General features: G+C 51.9%; 1 long non-coding RNA gene across 2 annotated transcripts; it reads left to right on the top strand.

The window, feature by feature from the left end:
- The first annotated feature begins 9,047 nt into the window (after window positions 1-9,047).
- LOC115299537 lies at window positions 9,048-11,367 on the top strand. 2 transcript variants are annotated; one of them, XR_003912231.1, is made up of 4 exons: window positions 9,048-9,538; window positions 9,923-10,022; window positions 10,127-10,325; window positions 10,511-11,367. It is a non-coding gene; the product is annotated as an uncharacterized LOC115299537 (long non-coding RNA). The 2 variants fall into 2 exon arrangements; XR_003912230.1 differs by lacking the exon at window positions 10,511-11,367 and having other exon boundaries at window positions 10,127-10,468.
- The last annotated feature ends 4,787 nt before the right edge of the window (window positions 11,368-16,154 follow it).

Genomic DNA, 16,154 nt, shown 5'->3' with positions numbered 1-16,154 from the left:
TCTGTCTTCGTCCCTCTTTCACTTCCCCTCCCCTCCCCTCCTTCTTCCCTCTCATTCCCCCCCCACTCCCTCCTCACCCCTCTTTCCCCCTCCTTTCTTGCCCTCTTTCCCTTCTTCCTCCCTCCTCCTCCCCCTGCTCCATCCTCTCCCCCACTCCTCTCCCGCCTCCTCTCCCCCCTTTCCCAGCTCCCTCTTTCTCCTACTGTTTTTGAAAATCAAGTAAAAGATGTTTCTTTTGTTCTGGATTTGCTAAGAGATTTCTGGTTTGTTGTTGTTTTGTTTTGCTTCATTTTTTTAATACCTGCACTGGGTGCTGAGTGCTGCGTGGTGAGAGAGAGGTGGGGGACGCCCTCTGACCCTGGCCACCTGTCCCTCGCTGGGTCAGACCCACCGGTGACGGTCCCAGACTCTTTCATGCGCTCCCTCATTTCCCCGAGGAGTCAGCCTGCTTGACTGCAAGGTACCGTTTGCTACTACATTGTGAGATTCAATTTTTAAATATTTTCTCTGAGATTTTTGCACCTATGTTCTTTGTGAGGGTGGCCTATAATTGTCTTTTCCCATAATTCCCTTTCTCAGCTTTGATATCAAATTATATTGGTGTCAAAAAATGAGTCAGGTGTTTTATTCACTTCATGTATTTGCTGAAACAATTTGTGTAATAAACGCATTCTCTGTTCCTGGAAGTTTTTTAAATGTATTTTTTATTATTTTCTTTTATTTTTGAGAGAGAGACAGCATGAGCAGGGGAGGGGCAGAGAGAGAGGGAGACGCAGAACCCAAAGCAGGCTCCGGGCTCTGAGCTAGCTGTCAGCACAGAGCCTGATGCGGGGCTCGAACCCACAAACCGTGAGATCATGACCTGAGCCGAAGTCGGAGGCTCAACTGGCTGAGCCACCCAGGCGCCTCTGTTTTTGGAAGTTTTTATAAAACTATCCCTTAAACCCACCATATCTTGTGTCTGAATGATTTTTCACAATTTTTTACAGTAAACTACTCATCTCTTCTAAATGTTCAGATTTATTGGCAAAAGGTCACTCACAAGAGTCTTATGATTTTAAGGCTCCTGTCTATCTGTAAGGTATTAACTCTTTTGAAGTTGTTAAGTCATTTTATGACTCCGGTTTTCACTTTGAACTTCCACCCAGTTGACTATTAAATAGATTTTTCAGAGACTGGTTTTTGTTTTATAGATCACCTGTTCTTTTGTCTGTCTCCTGTGTTTTATCATTTTTCTGCTATTATTTCTTTTCTTCTCCTTTCTTGACTCTCTTTTCATTTTAGTGGAGTTTTGAATGATTAAATAATTTATTATATAACTTTAAAAATCTTGGGGGAGCCTGGATGCCTCAGTCAGTTCAGTTCGCGACTTCGGCTCAGGTAGTTCACGGATTCAAGCTCTGCGTCAGGTTCTGTGCTGACAGCTCAGAGCCTGGAGCCTACTTTGTGTTCTGTCTTCCTCTCTCTCTTCCCTCCCCAACTCATGCTGTGTCCCCCTCCCCCCCTTCTTAGAAATAAAATGGGTGATGGGCATTGAGGTGGGCACTTGCTGAGGTGGGCACTTGCTGAGGTGGGCACTGGCTGTTTTGGTAAGTGACGAACCATGAAAATCTACCCCCCAAACCAAGAGCACACTGTACACTGTGTGTTAGCCAACCTGACAATAAATTATATTAAAAATAGATAGATTAATTAATATTAATTTTTTGGTAAAAGCTATAAATTTACTTTTAAGGACTGTTGTAGCTCTGTCCCATGAGTTCTGATGTAAAGTGAAATTTCTGTCAATGAGTTCTAAATATTTTGCTATTTCTATTGTGACTTCTTCCTTAAACTATGAGTTAAGTTTTTTATTTTTACTATCTTAGTATATATTTCTCCACTTGTTAATTTTAACTGTTTCTCTGTTATTTGGCTTTTGGGCTATTTCTTTTAAATAGCATGAAACTGAATTTTGTTAGGTAGTCTCTGACTTTTGTAGGTAATTGTGATTGTGAGTATTGATACATTTATATTTATGTCTGTTGATTTATTTTGTTTTATATTTACATTTGTTTCCATTTTCTCTCCTTCTTTGAGTTTGGTAGTATCCAGGAAGCTCTTCTAATATTGTTTTCTACCTCTGATTTGGAAGGCATTGTCTTTCTACATATATTTTAGCTAATACATGTATTAACTATTTAGCTTCCAACAAAGTCTAAAGTTACTTGGTGTTTTTCACCTTCTCTACTTGCCCCTTCCCTGTATTGTTTTCTGGTAGCTTAGTTCAATATTCTTAAACAAACATTCTGCTGAGAGGATACATAGAATCATTGGGATATATAGGTATATGTATGTATTTTGTGTGTTCGTTTATTGGCTCAGCGTTGTCTCCCACAGCACACTCTCCCCTTTGGTTCACTTTCCTTCTTCCTGAAGTGTCTCCTGCAGTAGTTTTCTCTGCAAGGATCTGAGTGGAAGCACATTTCTCATTTCACACTTTGATAGTGTCTCGGCCTCTTTGCCCTCAGTCTGGAAAGCAGCCTCAGAGGCCGTGTTGAACGCCATGTGCACTCAATCCTCGTAGGCGGTTCTTTATCTTCTAGTGTCTCTTGTTGCTGGGGAGATGTTTGCCGTCAGTCTAACCCTCATTCCTCTGTAGTCACATGTGCTTTCTTTTTGGTGGCTTTCAACATTTCCTTCCCTTTATATTCCACAGCAGTCTCATGACGATTTACTTCCGTTTAGCCTGTGCAGTGCTCGGTGTGGTGTATTAGCGGAAAGCTCGTGCTTGTCCATCACATCGTGAAAATTTCTAGCCACGCGCTGTTCACATATTGCTTCTTTGCCGCCCAGCTCTCTCCGCCCCGCAAGCTGCAATCCCAGTGTCTCCTCTGTACCAATCACCTCGTCCTCCGCCTGTCTTACTCTCTCTTCTCTCTGCGCTGCCTTCAGAATGACCTTCACCACGCATGGGCTTTCTCTGACTGGATTCGTATGCAAACGTGATTTTAAAAATTCCAATGCCTGTATGTTTTACTTCTAGGATCTTTCATTGAGATTAAAAAAAAAGTCTGTAATTAATTCACATCTGACTCCTGATAGTTTGTTACTTTTTTGTATATTATTCCTTTCTTTACCTCTTCGAGGGTCTTAAAGGTATCCTAGAGTCATGTTTTGAGATTTTCCCAATGGCTGCCTTTCACCAGTGGTGAATGCCCTCACTGACTTCGCAGGGCTGGGTGGCCACAGTCGTGCAGCATCAGCTCTCCGGAGCCTTGTAGCCAGAGGATGGGGTCTCACTCTCGTCCACCTTCCACCGGACACTGCTCTGTGGTTATGGGTGACTCTTTGCTCCTGACAGTCCTGGTCTGGACCCATGCTGCCGTGCAGGCTCCCAGCTCCCAGCCCTTGGTGATGCTTGGGAGGACACAGAGAAGCCCCGAGTCACAGGCACGTCAGCCACGTGGTGGCTCTGCTCCCCAGCTCTCCCCCGCATCCCTTCCCTTGCCCCTCGTTCATCTGCAAACCTGGCTGGGGTCTCCCACCCCATGCGGGTCCCTGTCCACCTCAGGAGTCCACCTCTTACCACTTCTGGTGGACTCCTGGCCCCAGAGCCCAGCGTGGCCCCCGCTCTGGTGCCTTCCCTCCACCTTTTCTGTTTCAGGCCCATGGAGAGCTTTATTCTCTATTCAAGCATTGATGAATACCTAAACATATATTTAATTATCTTTTGCTGTGTTGGAGCAAAGAGTACAGTTGAAGTTTGAACTGAGATGTAAAATTGGCTGGCGGTCCAGCCCTGCGTCTCCGTGGACCCGGTTCAGGGGAGGCGCCCAGCCGGTGAATGAATGACACAGTGCATTTCTCTGATCTCGGGTATTTAAGGGGTTATGAGTCTCCTCCTCTGAGGGCACAGGAGGGGGACCTTCCAGTGCTGGAAAGGACCCGGGCGCATTCCATGTCTTCCCCAAAGGCCACCTGGGGCACACAGTCAGTCTCGGAATCTGAGGGTTTGGAGACGAGGCTGCAGGAAAAGGAGGGCATGGGGCCAGGGGAGCCAATTAGTGCCAACCAGGTGTCAGCACATTCAGTGTGGGAGGCACTCTTCGTAGAGGGAGATAGTGAGGCTGTCCCCGGATGGGCTGGTGATGCCATCTTTCCTAATGGGATGTTAAATGAAGGCTCCCCCCATCTCCAGTTCCACTAATAGCTGCTACCCACCTGACAAACAACAGAGAAGGTAGGAGCCGATGTTAGTGGTGGTGGTTTTATCAAGCCCTGGCTTTGTCTAAGTGTATCCTTTTGTGCACATGTGCGTGTGTGTGCACGCGCATGTGTGTGTGCGTTCCCCAGGCTGATTCACCTCAGAATGCGTCCTGTCTGCCATTTCTGGCTCCTGCCTTGAGTTCATCTGCATCTCCTTCATGAGGTCCCGCAGCTCAGTCAGGCCGGGGACCCGGCACCTGGAATTGTACTGGCTTTTCACTGCTAACAGCCAACACGTTGCCAAGAAAGAATTGGATTGCTGAAGGAATCACATCGTGCAGGGAAAGAGTGATGAAGTCTTGAAGACTCAGGGTATTGCACGTAATTATTAAAGCAAGTAGTTTGTGCATCGATTGCCCATCGACTCAAGTGCGAACAGTCTGGGACCTCAATCACATGGAAATCTCTGAAAATATTTGTGTTAAAGCCCCTTGGTAAATGCTCCCCATGGTGCTTTCAGTGCACAAGGCAATAAAAGATGTTTTGTTTCAGTGCACTCTTCCCATGATTTTAAAAGAAAATGGGAGAAGCGCACAGCCCCACCGCCATCGAAGCCGTTCAGCCACAACAGAACATCTCTTCTGCGTGCTACGGGGGATTGCGAGGACCATAACCAGCAGCACAATTTCTGTTGAAGCAGTGGGTGGTACACATCCCTCCTTCTACAGATCCAGTTAGCCAATTTCATTTTTAACCCAGCACAGACCCTGCGTAAACGCGGCGTCAATCATGGAATGCGTTAGACCCCACAGGAGTGACGTGCTGTTGGCCCCCAGCCACCGGTGGTCATGGATGTCTGCCTGCCTTCAGCATGGCTCCCTCCTGCCTGTGTGTGGTCTCTAATGGATCAAAATGACCTGTCATTTTCTAAGTGACTCATAATTCACACGTGGGTTCATTCGGCAGGTGAGTGGGATGATGTGTTTGGAAGGTTGTTGGCAGCAGGGCTGTGGTGGAAGAGCCACTTGGCCTCAGTGAAGGGACGTGCTAGTGAGGGCGTGCGGCATTCAAGAAGCCTCTCAAGAAAGGAGATGTTGGAGACGACACCCAGGGGCAGTGAGGTGACAGGGCATGTGTGGGGTCCCAGCTGCAGGCCACCTGCGGTTTTCTCTCTTTTCATTCATGACACTGGGGTCCCTTTTGTGTCTCCCTGTGCTCTCTGCAGGCAGAAATCTTTCCCATCCTATTCGCCTGGTCGTCCTTGGGCCCAACATCAAGCCTGGTCTGTAGCAGTTAATGTTTTTGAACCAACCAATCAATCGGTACGTCCATGGAAACCCATGCTGGCTGGCCTCGGATAACTTGGGAGTTTGGTTGATCTTGTTTTCTTTCATTCCCACATACGGCTGAGCGCAGAGTGTGTTAACAGTTACACACTGGTGGACAAATCATTAACTGTCTCCACTCATTTCACGGGTCACTAGGAACCTTTCCCCAGCTAAGTTATTTCTCAAGGGTAGAGATGTGTCTTCACTTTCTTTATTACCCCTTGCAGTCGATGCGTCTGGGCACCTAACTTCTGGGTGGAGCCCCCGCCGGATCCTGCCCTCCCCGGTGGTTAGGGATTTGTATCCTTCCGTCCCCTGTGATGACAGGGTAGCTCTGTCGCTGGAAGGGACGGGAAGCATGCGTAATTGGAAGTTCCCTGTTTCAGACCTTACCAAGCTTAGGCAAGGGCAAGTCAGTTTGACTTTCATTTCTTGGGGTCTACACCCTGCCGTTCCTTATGAATATTCTTCCAGAAATTCTGAAACAAAAAGTCTGGGCTGCAGAGAAAACAGGGAGGTGAAGAAAGATTCTCAAAAGCTTTTCTTTATAAGTCGAATGGTTGTTCTCATGAGTCACAGGAAAAGCCAACAGCAGAACATGTGGACTGTTAGGAATCTGTCCTGTCCTCAATCCCTTCCCTTCCCTGCTCTCCCTGCCTGCTCCCTCCTCCCCTTCCCTGCTCTCCCTCCCCCTCCCTCCTCTCGCTCTCCTCTTGCAGGTCATCAGCGCTGAGTGGAATAAGCCAGGAAAATATGTTTGGGTTGATTCCACAAACACTAATGTGGCCCCGTCACATGCCTGTCATGCTGTGATGCTGGGAACTCAGGACAAACAGGGCCTGCAGGAGGGTGTCCTGGCCTCGGAGTGGAAGTGGCTGGAAGGACTCTCAGGAATTCAGCCAGAAATGGAGGCTGGGGTCGAAGCATGCGGGGCCTGAGTTCTAGCGCACAGATAGACACCCCTTTGCTTGCATTGTCCCTTCTAATAGCTGCCCGTCCGGACCTTTCTCTAACGCCTGGACACAGCTGGTCTTATCTTCAGCCTCTTTAGTCTGTCATATGACCAAAGATTGGCTATCCTCCCCCCCATTTGTTCAGGGTGAGACAATGTTACCCAACAGGATGTGCACGCAGTGTGGATCAAGAAGACATGGCCCTGGGGTATTTATTGGCCATTAGATCTTGACTGAGTTAATCCATTTCTTTGAACTTGCATTTCTCCTTCTGCAAGATGGATCTGGTAATTACCACCTGCGGGTGGAGGGGGGGAGGCCCCATGGGAGACAGTTCTGCAAAAAGACTGTGCAGATTTGAAAGTGCTCTCTGCACGTTAGCTAGATATGATTACTGTGTGCAGGTTACTATCACCAAGGAGTCTAAAATTTAATTATAGAGATTCAGTTCCGGTCCGTGCTTCTTTTCTGTCCCAGTGACAACGCCATTGGCTGAGCGGAACAGGTGGCCAGCCGTTTCTTGATGGATGCAAGTAATATATGACTCTATTCCACAAACCTTGATTAATCAAACACCTACTATATATTCCCTCTGCTTGGCCCTGTGGATGGCAAAGAATGAACAAAACACGTCAATAGAGCCTCCTTATTTCTTCCGAAAAGACCCATTTTGTCTGACGACATTTGCGGTAGGCCAGATGGAGCCCCTGACAATTACTAGTACTTGTGAATCTGTGGCCTTGCAGCGAGTGGAGAATGAAGGTTGTGGATAAGGAGGCCGTGAGATGGGGAGGTCATCTTGGAAGGTCTACAGGGGCCTGAGGTCATTGCAAGGGTCCTTGAAAGGGGACGAGGGAATCAGAAAGACATTGGACAGTGGGAGACGGACTCGCCTCATGCTGCTGGTCTTGAAGACAGGATGGAGGCCCCATGAGCCTGGAACCCTGAGTGGCCTGTAGAAGCTGGGTCAGAAAAGTAGACCAATTGTCCCTTAGAGCCTCCAGAGAGGGGCGCAGCCCTGCCACACCTTGGTTTTAGTCCAGCAAGGCTTCCGACCTCCAGGACTGTCTGAGGATAACCCTGTGTTGTGGTAATTTACCTCAGTAGCAACAGAACACTAACCACATATTAGTTATTACTCCCTTCCCCTTAAATCTTATCCTTATTCAACAAATATTTATGGTGTTCTTATGATGTGCGAGCCACCGAAAGGGTTCCAAATCTGGACCGATGTGGGGAGAACCGGACGCGCATGATCCCTGCCCTCACGGAGCTTAGTCTGATCACAAGGACAAGGTCTATGACGTTTGTGTGGAATCACAGCTGTGATGAGGGCCCCCAGGACAGGTATGTGCCACGTGCCTCCCGTGGCCCCGGCAATTCAGCAGTCTGTCAGACGATCACCCCGAGACTGCCCTGTCGGCCCCCACCAGGGTGCTTCCTCCTCCGAGGAGCAAAGGAAGGCTGGGCCAGAGCCAGGGGTGCGGGTCGCCGAGGCCCAGGGAGCTGGGCAGCTGAGCAAGCGGACTGCTCCTTCAGGGCCAGGCACTCAACCAACTAACCTTGGCGTTCATTCGGGCAGGCTGGGTCAGGTAGGATGCCTCCTCCTGTCTTTCTTCTGCATTGTCAATCAGCAGAAAAGACATCAGAGACATTTACTGAGCACAGCTAATCAGTTAAGCATTCAATTAATTAGGCAATCATTTTTTGTGCACTTGATTTTCATTACAGTGAGTTTATTTTAGTTTCTTGTGTAGGAAAAACAGGTGCTCACATTTAGCTTCATCAGCTTCCTGTTGCTGTTTGATTCACATATTATTTTTAAAATGGGTTTATTTTTGGGGGAAATGTGACCTGAAAAAACCCACTTGTATTTACTCACCCGTGTTGCTATTTTGGTGGTGGTGTTTCTCCCCCAACACAGGACGGTTTAGGAACGTAAATGAAGCTGCATGACATCACACACTGCTCCTTCTTGCGCAGGAAGGGAGCCCGAATGTGAGCATGCGGGGAGTCGGTGTGACAGGGGGCCGCCGTGTAGACTGAGGCTAACACCACCAAAGGGAGAGTCCTCGTCCACGTGTGGACGGCTTCCGGGCTCCGCAGGTGCAAACCCAGCCCTGACCTCAGGCCAGCGACCAGCCAGTGGGCACCCAGACGGTCACACGCCGGCTCCCGCCTCTCACCGCCTCCAGGGTCAAGTCCCTTGGCCAGGGGCCCAGAGACGCCTGGCCGGTCTGCCACTCTGGGGACAGGCATCCATAGTCACCACACACGTGTGACAGTCACATTAACAACTTTTTCCCAGCCTCTGCTTCTAGAGGGGAGACATCCACCATTTGCCTTCTGCCTTCAGAGAAACGTCAACGTGATTCTGCTCCAGCACGCGGCTCGCGGGTCCACGGTCCCGAAGCCTGACGCAGGGATGCGCAGCTGCTGCCCTCGCCCGCCCCCCCTTCCCAGGTTCCTTTGTGTGTGATATAAAGGGTTAATATAAAAATAGAAGTTCTCAAGGCATTATGAGTGCTTCTTGGTTCCCATGGAAACCGAGCAGTGCAAATATGTGAAGAATTTTTTTTTAAGTTGGCCCAAAATTTCATCCTCCGAAGATTTGGGGTCATTCTGCCTTATGGCCTGGGGAAACTTTTCTTTAAAAGATGTTTAAGAAATCAATAAACTCTCTTCACCTATCCCCACCCTCCTGTATGCCTTCAAGCCATGAAAAATGTTTCCCTTAAGTATCCAGCAGAAAGGGTCTTTTTGTGCCATTTCCAATACAACCCGTTGAGGGTTTAAAAAAAATCCTTTTGAAACAAAGTTTCTTCTCAGCAAGAGGAAAGAAGATTCGTTCTTCTCTTGAGCTTCAAGCAATTTGGGGCCAGGCTGGTCACTGACCGGAGGCTGACAGTGACAACGTCCCTTGGGGGTGCCCAGAGCAAACATTGTGGGGGACCTGAGCCCTGAGTCAGGGCTGCCTTTGGCTGCTCTGTCCCCCGGTCAGACAGATGGCACTTGGTCAACGGAAACCTCTTCAGGACATCGCCGCTGCAGCTGGAGAGGAGAAAAGATGTAAAATGAGGACTTTTGTCCCTGTCGCTTGGTTTCATGAGTGGGTGTTAGTTCTCAGCAATTTGATGGCCTGGCCCAGGCAGGTTCTGAGAGGCCCCCGTGGCCCCCAGCTGGCGGTGAGGCTGGGCAGGCAGGAACCCCGGGGCCTCACTTCCCCTGCTGGAGCCGTGCCTCCCGTGCTGGACCCCCTCCCAGCCACAGACGGGCCCCGGGGCCACCTTCTCCCCAGGAGGACCACCCTCTGTGGCAGAAACCCATGGGACAAGGAAGTGAAGCTTCTGATGGGTATGGGGACCTGGGTGGACCCCGGGTCAGGCCAAGGCCATGGTCTATCTTCCTGATCAGATGGACCCACACGGTGTCACTCCCTTCTCTCCCTTTCAGGACTCTCCTGACCACTCCTGCCTGAGTCCCCAATGCTTGTCTCCAGCTCTGCTTCCAGGGCCCGGACCTGCTGAGAGCCCTCTTAGTGGATTGCTTTAAGGTAAGGGCTGAGGAACGCCTTCTATGATGGGTTAATTATATGTCCCCCAAAGTCTTACTTCCAGGTGCCTGTATGTGACCTTATTTGGAAAAAAATCTTTGTAGATGCCCTCTCGTCAGGATAAGGTCACTGAGAAGAGCCCTTGCCTGGTGTCCTTGAGCAGAAGCAGCCCTTTCCTTGACCGCCTTTCAGTGAGGCTCCTCTGACCTTCCTTTGAATAAGGCCTTGACCTTGACCTGCATCCTGTCGTTGGCCCACCTGGCCCATCCCAGCCCAGCCCAGCTGGAGCAAGAACCCTGCTAGGTCAGCTTGGCAAGAATCCCCTACCCTTGAGGTCCCCTCTTCGTGATTTTCCATCCACTGACCCCTCCACCTGCCTTGTGGCTATCAGTCTCCATCCCCTGTTGCAATGGTCTTCAATGAATCCTTCTTACTATTTTAACAAGTGTCAGAATAACTTTTTCTTTAATAAAACTACTTCCATAAAGGGGACATTTGGACACGCACAAGCACACACGGAGAACACGGAGTTGGAGAGCAGGGGAACATCACCTACAAGCCCAGGACGTTGAGGAGCCCACAGGCCACCAGGCGCATGAGAGGGGTAGGGAACAGACTCTTCCCCAGAGTCTCCAGAAAGAACCAACCAACCTTGAGCTCAGACTTCCGGCTTCCAGAACCGGGACAGAACGACTTTCCCTTGAAGCTGCCCTGCCTGGGGGGCCTTGTTTGTTACGGGGGCTCCAGAAAACCAGCACGCCCCCACCCTTGCATCCTTGGCCTAGCACGCAGCACCTGCTCTGTGAGCCCTGCGCAGGCTCCGGCGAGTCCAGCACACTCCCGGGGAAGCCGGGACACACGGAGGCTGCGCAAGGGCTGAGTCCACTCGCAGGATGAGGGCTCGGAGCTGAGCACGGTGCTCAGGGCGGGGGGCTGAGGTTGGGCAGACCAGGACTCCTGAGCGGGAGAGGGGGTGCTGGCTAATCCACAACAGAGCTAGGGGGCGGTCCTGTCTGGGGCAGGATTCTCTGGACCGCACGCTGCTGCCCTTCCACACTGGGCTCTCCCGGGAAGTCATGGCGAGCGGCTCCCGGCCCGACTTCGCTGCTGGAAGAGGCAGCTTTCTGCACATCAAGTCGTCCCTGGGCCGTTTTAATGCACTTTCCCCCAGAACAACAGTGCACCCCTGGATGTCACTCCTGAGGCAGACGTAATTGGATCGGGAAGATGTTATATTGTGAATTAAGTTGACTGATGGGGAAATGTCAGTGTTGTTAACAATCTTCCTTCAGATGGTAATTTTGTATCCATAAAGACGAACAACAAAAGTTACAGAAGGCGTCAACTTGGAAGGTGGAGTCGTCGTTTTAATCAAGTCTGCGTCTCCTTCCTTTCTTCCTTCTGGTTTTGAATATGTTACGTCTCTACGGGGGGGGGGGGGGGCAATTGTCTCCATGCGGTTTGGCCGTGGTTGGGAAGAACCCCGGCAGAGCGGGCTGTCTGGCCTCGAGTCTCGAAGCCGGTGAGGATGGCGGACGGAGCGGCTCCGTGTCGGCAGCTGGGCTGATGGGACCCGGGTCGGCCCCTCACGAGTGTCCCCTTCTGGGGGCGTGCTCTCTGTAGTTAGAAGATTTCGGCACACTGGCTTCCAGTTCCTTTTCTCTGTTTTTTCTTGCCTCATGGAAACTGCTGGAGGCTCTGGGCACCTCCTCCCCCCTGGCCTCCCACCTGGCCTCCTGCTTCTCCAGGGACTCCTTCCCCTCGAGGTGGTTTGGGCCTGCTTTTACAGGTGAGGAGACCACAGGGCCCTTCTCAACTTCCAGAAGTTCCTAATTCCCCCAGAGTAACATCCAAACCTTCCCCTGGCCTTCAAGACCCTCGTGCTTCACCCCTGCCTTCTTCTCGGCTTCATCTCCTCCTACAGTCCAGCCCCTGAGACCCTGCCCTCTCTGTTCCCTCCCCCTGGGGCTCTGCCCCCTACGGCTTGGCTCCCTCCCTTGGTCTGGAGATGAGCTTTGAAATGTCACTTACGGACACGCCTTCCCCACTTCCAAACCCACCGCCTGCTCTCTTCCTGCCTGTGTTACTTTCCAACCGGCACCTAATCCCCACTGAGATATCTTGTGTTGATTTCGTATGCCCTTAAGTCTCTTGTGTGCTCTAGAACGTTCCATGGGGGGAGAGACTTCGCCACTGTGCCCAGGGCGGGGGTGGGGGCTGGCACCCCGCGGGCAGCTCACTGCAGCCTTCTGCATTGAACTCATTTAGGTACCAGAGCCGCAATGACAGACAGCACGTTGCGTTAGATGTGGTTCTTAGGGTGAAGAGAAATGTACGTCTTTAGGAAGACTTCTTAGAAAACACCTTTCCGTCTCCACAGAAAAGTGTGCAGCTGTTTGCGGTATCGGGAACCGCTCTGCGTGCCGGGTCCTGGCCTGTCCCTTCGCCAGCCCTGAGGGCGAGAGGCTCCGTTCTCTGGGCCTCGAGAACCACCGACCCCGTGAGGCCGCTGTGGTCCCCGCGATCAGAGGGTGTCGGTGGCTTGCTGAGACCGACAGACACATCTTGCGCTTGGTGGGGCCAAGTTCACACACGGAACCGTCGGTCATTCCGGTGTTCAATTGTGCGATCATCCGTGAGCGTGTTGGAGAGGATGTGTGTGGGGGCGTGTGACCGGGCGCCCTGGCCCAGCTAGCCAGGGAGCCATTAACACAAGCGAGACTCTGTCCTGCATCGACGCCCGCAGGTCCCAGCAGGACCCCACGCCGCAGACGCCACTGGGTGGGCCCAGAGGACTGTCTGAGCGTCAGAGACGGGCTGTGGGTTTCGGGGGGCACACAGTGCCTGTGGGAAGGGCAGCCGGGCTACTTCCTGCCCATGACGGTCACAGTGCTGATGACCCGGAGAGACCATTCAGCCCTCTGGCTGCCGGCGCTTACAGATACGGCTCAGCTTCAGATCCGTCTGGGACCCTCGGTCAGGTGTGCTCGGGTTTCGGTGCTCTCGGCTCAGCGGGTGCAGCGATTTCTATCCGCTGCAGCCCAGCCACCCCCTAGTGTGGGCGCAGGGGCCGGCTCTCAGCTGTGCAGAGCGGGACCTCTGCGGAGGGCGGGGCTTGCGCTCTAGCAGGTGCCGTGACGTCTGCATGAAAGGAAGAAGGAGCCTTTGAAATCCTGTACTTCAGAGTCTGGGCCCTTCAGCTTTTAACCGTGCAAGGACCCCCAGCAGGGGGTCTGAGCCGATTACGTTGAAGCCCAGAAGTCACTCACGTTGTTGGATGGTGAAGTCTATGCCACTGCCGGGCACGGCTCCCGGCCAGACAACTTGAGCCTCTGCCCGGCCAGGGGAGAGCTGGAGGGTAAAACCTGACCGGCTTCACCTCCGTTTTTATTTCAGGGTGTGCGCTGGGTTTACTGGCTCCACCCACAGGATGGCAAACTGCTTGCACTCTTCCTTTCGGTAGGATCACACCCACTGGCCCCTGGCCAGTGACCACCGAGCCCTCCTGAGACAGGAGTGTCCTACGCCACGCTGGTGTGGGATGTGGCCACGTTGCACATGTGGCCGAGGGCATCTTAGCAGGTTGGGGGGTGATTTAACAAGCTTTCGGGGACACACAAGTTTCCAGTGCTGGTCTAACTCTGCCCCAGGGCCTTAGGACCCATCAGGGAGGGAAAAGGCACAGGAAACAAAGGCATGCTGGCCCCAAGAGAGAAGACAGGCCAGCTTTCTGAGCCCCCGAGGCCTGGGTGGTTTGTTACTGCAGAGTTTCCCAGTGAGGACTGGCTAGTGTGGCCATCTTGTCCCCAAATCCTCATTTGGAACATGCCGTTTGGAAAACCCTCGTGTGCAGGTGCTCTGGGCCCACCCGGATCCAGGCCAGGGCAGGGGTCTCTACAGAGACGCCATGACAGGAGTCCACAGCCCAGACGGCACACCCCTGCGATTTGCTGAGATGGGGACAGCTTCAATAATTAGGTGCCCAGTGCACATTTCTCAGCCTGAATGTTTATGGAGTGTCACATACCCTATAAAGAGACTGTCACAATCTGTGGCGTATGTGTTGGAATGTTGGCAGGACAGAACGATCAGAAACCAAGCATAGAAACAACCCCATTTGCTGGCTTTCTTCCTGGAGAGATCTTGGGACCCGTCCAACCCAGCCCGTCTTAGTTCAGACGTTGGTGTGGCGCACAATGAGAGATGTGCCAAAGTCACCGTCACCTGTCCCCTCACCCTGTCCTCCGCACACCCCTGGCAGGTGGGTAGGACAGACCGCATCCCCATTTTAGACTCGAGGCACCGGGGATGAGGAAGGATGAGTGGCTTTATGGGATCCAGGAGACCACAGAGCCCTGGCAGAACTGTGTTTGTGGGTTATAAATTCCACATTATTTATATTATGTCCGTGCTTCTCAACGTGTGTTCTGCAGAAAGCTTCTTACACAGATTATAAAAGATGTTCTCTGGGAACAGGACATATGTCTAAAAGTGTGGGGAATGCTAGGCTCCGTGAAACAGGGTTTGGTCACCGCGGGGCTTCTCAGAGCCTTGCCGAGCTTTGGTGCATGGAGACCTCAGAGGAGGGGCCGCCGCACTCTGGCCACTTGAATGTGGGTCCCTACCCTTTCTCCCCCGCAGCAGTGTACTGTGTCGGTGTGGCGGCCTTCGTGCCCAGCCCTTTCATGGCCACGTGACTTGCTTTGGCCAGGAGATATTCCAGGACACAGCAAGCAGAGTCTGAAGTGTGTTGTGGGAATGCTCAGCCCTCTTCCACTGCAAGAGGAGAAATGCCTGGGGTTGCTGCTCGCCCAGGCAGGACGAGAGAACCCAGCCAGCCGGGCTGCACTGGCCAAACTCTGCCTGGCCTGCGGACACACGGGCAGCAGATGCCCCTGAGCCTGAGCTCCGGGTGACAGTCCCCACAGCACTGCCACAGCAGCAGGGATAAGAATGCAGTCTTTCTCTCTCTTTGACCATGGAAGCCCTTGTTCATTGAGTGGTTGCCGAACGGGCTTGGAGGAAATCCTGCGATCCACCTTGGGGCTCTGCCAGGAAACATGTTCAGACCCGCCCGCCTCAATGCAGACCCCTCTGAGGGCCTCTCAGCTTGCTGACATCCCAGGGCATTGAGTGTCGGGCAGGAGATGAGGTGTCCTGGTCCCGGTGCTCGCTTGGGAAATGTTGGGGTGCCGTGTTATCTCCTGCCACCTCTCCGAGGGGCTTCTCACATCTTCCCGCTCACAGCCCGCTCTGGGGTGGGTCTCCATGACATCAGGACAGCTGCAGAGAGGTGGCCACCCACGTGCTACCGCGGTGCCTCCCAGTCCCGTTGGGATCTGACCGGGCAGTTGGCATCTTCCAGATTTATGGGAAAGTCTTTATTCCAACAAAAGGCAAGTGTTTTCTTTCTTTAGCCGGGGTAAGAAATCATGGAAGAAACCCCAATAACTCAGAACAGATGAAGTGTGACCTATCTAAAATTTGTAATCCATCAACGCTGCCGCTCCCCTGGTGACTTTTTCCCTTCTGGCTCAGAGGGAGGTCATTCTTCAACCATTCATAGCACTTTCAGACTTGCTGTGTCCCCGGCTTAGGAGAAGGGCAGCTTGGGTGGAAAGACTGAGCAAGCAGCAGTGACGTCCCCATTTTTGTGCCCCCATCCTTAATGAGGCATCAACCCCCTGCATCCATGGTATCGACCTTTCATTCTTTCCGTGAGGAGGCAGTGGGATGTTGGAAAGAGGGCGGGAGACCTGGCTGCTTTGTCTTGAGAACAACGTTGTGAGTGACGCACAGCCAGCTGGCTTCTCCGTGTCCTCACTTCCCTTTAAGACCCAGAGAAAATAGGAACATGGCCATGAGGGGCCGTGATGGGCACACAGCATCCAGAGCAGCGAGTGAAGGGTCTCAGGTATGAATCCTTCAAAATGGATTTGTTCTGTCTTAAGAAGAGGCACCATAAGGTAAGTCTAATGTTCTCTGGGTAGGATCTGAAATACACAAACATGAATGGCTTATTCTCCAAACCACAGATAGCTTTGCTTGAAGCCCGAGGAACCTACAATGAGAGAAATCCAAGGTGCAGAATGGATGAGTGTTTGGCGTGCACTAACTTGCAAGGGAATATGT

Source organism: Suricata suricatta, chromosome 8 (genome assembly GCF_006229205.1).
Source record: "Suricata suricatta isolate VVHF042 chromosome 8, meerkat_22Aug2017_6uvM2_HiC, whole genome shotgun sequence".
Taxonomy (NCBI): Eukaryota; Metazoa; Chordata; class Mammalia; order Carnivora; family Herpestidae; genus Suricata; species Suricata suricatta.
The sequence above is the reverse complement of the archived record's forward strand: the minus strand, read 5'-3'. Positions and strand labels throughout refer to the sequence as shown.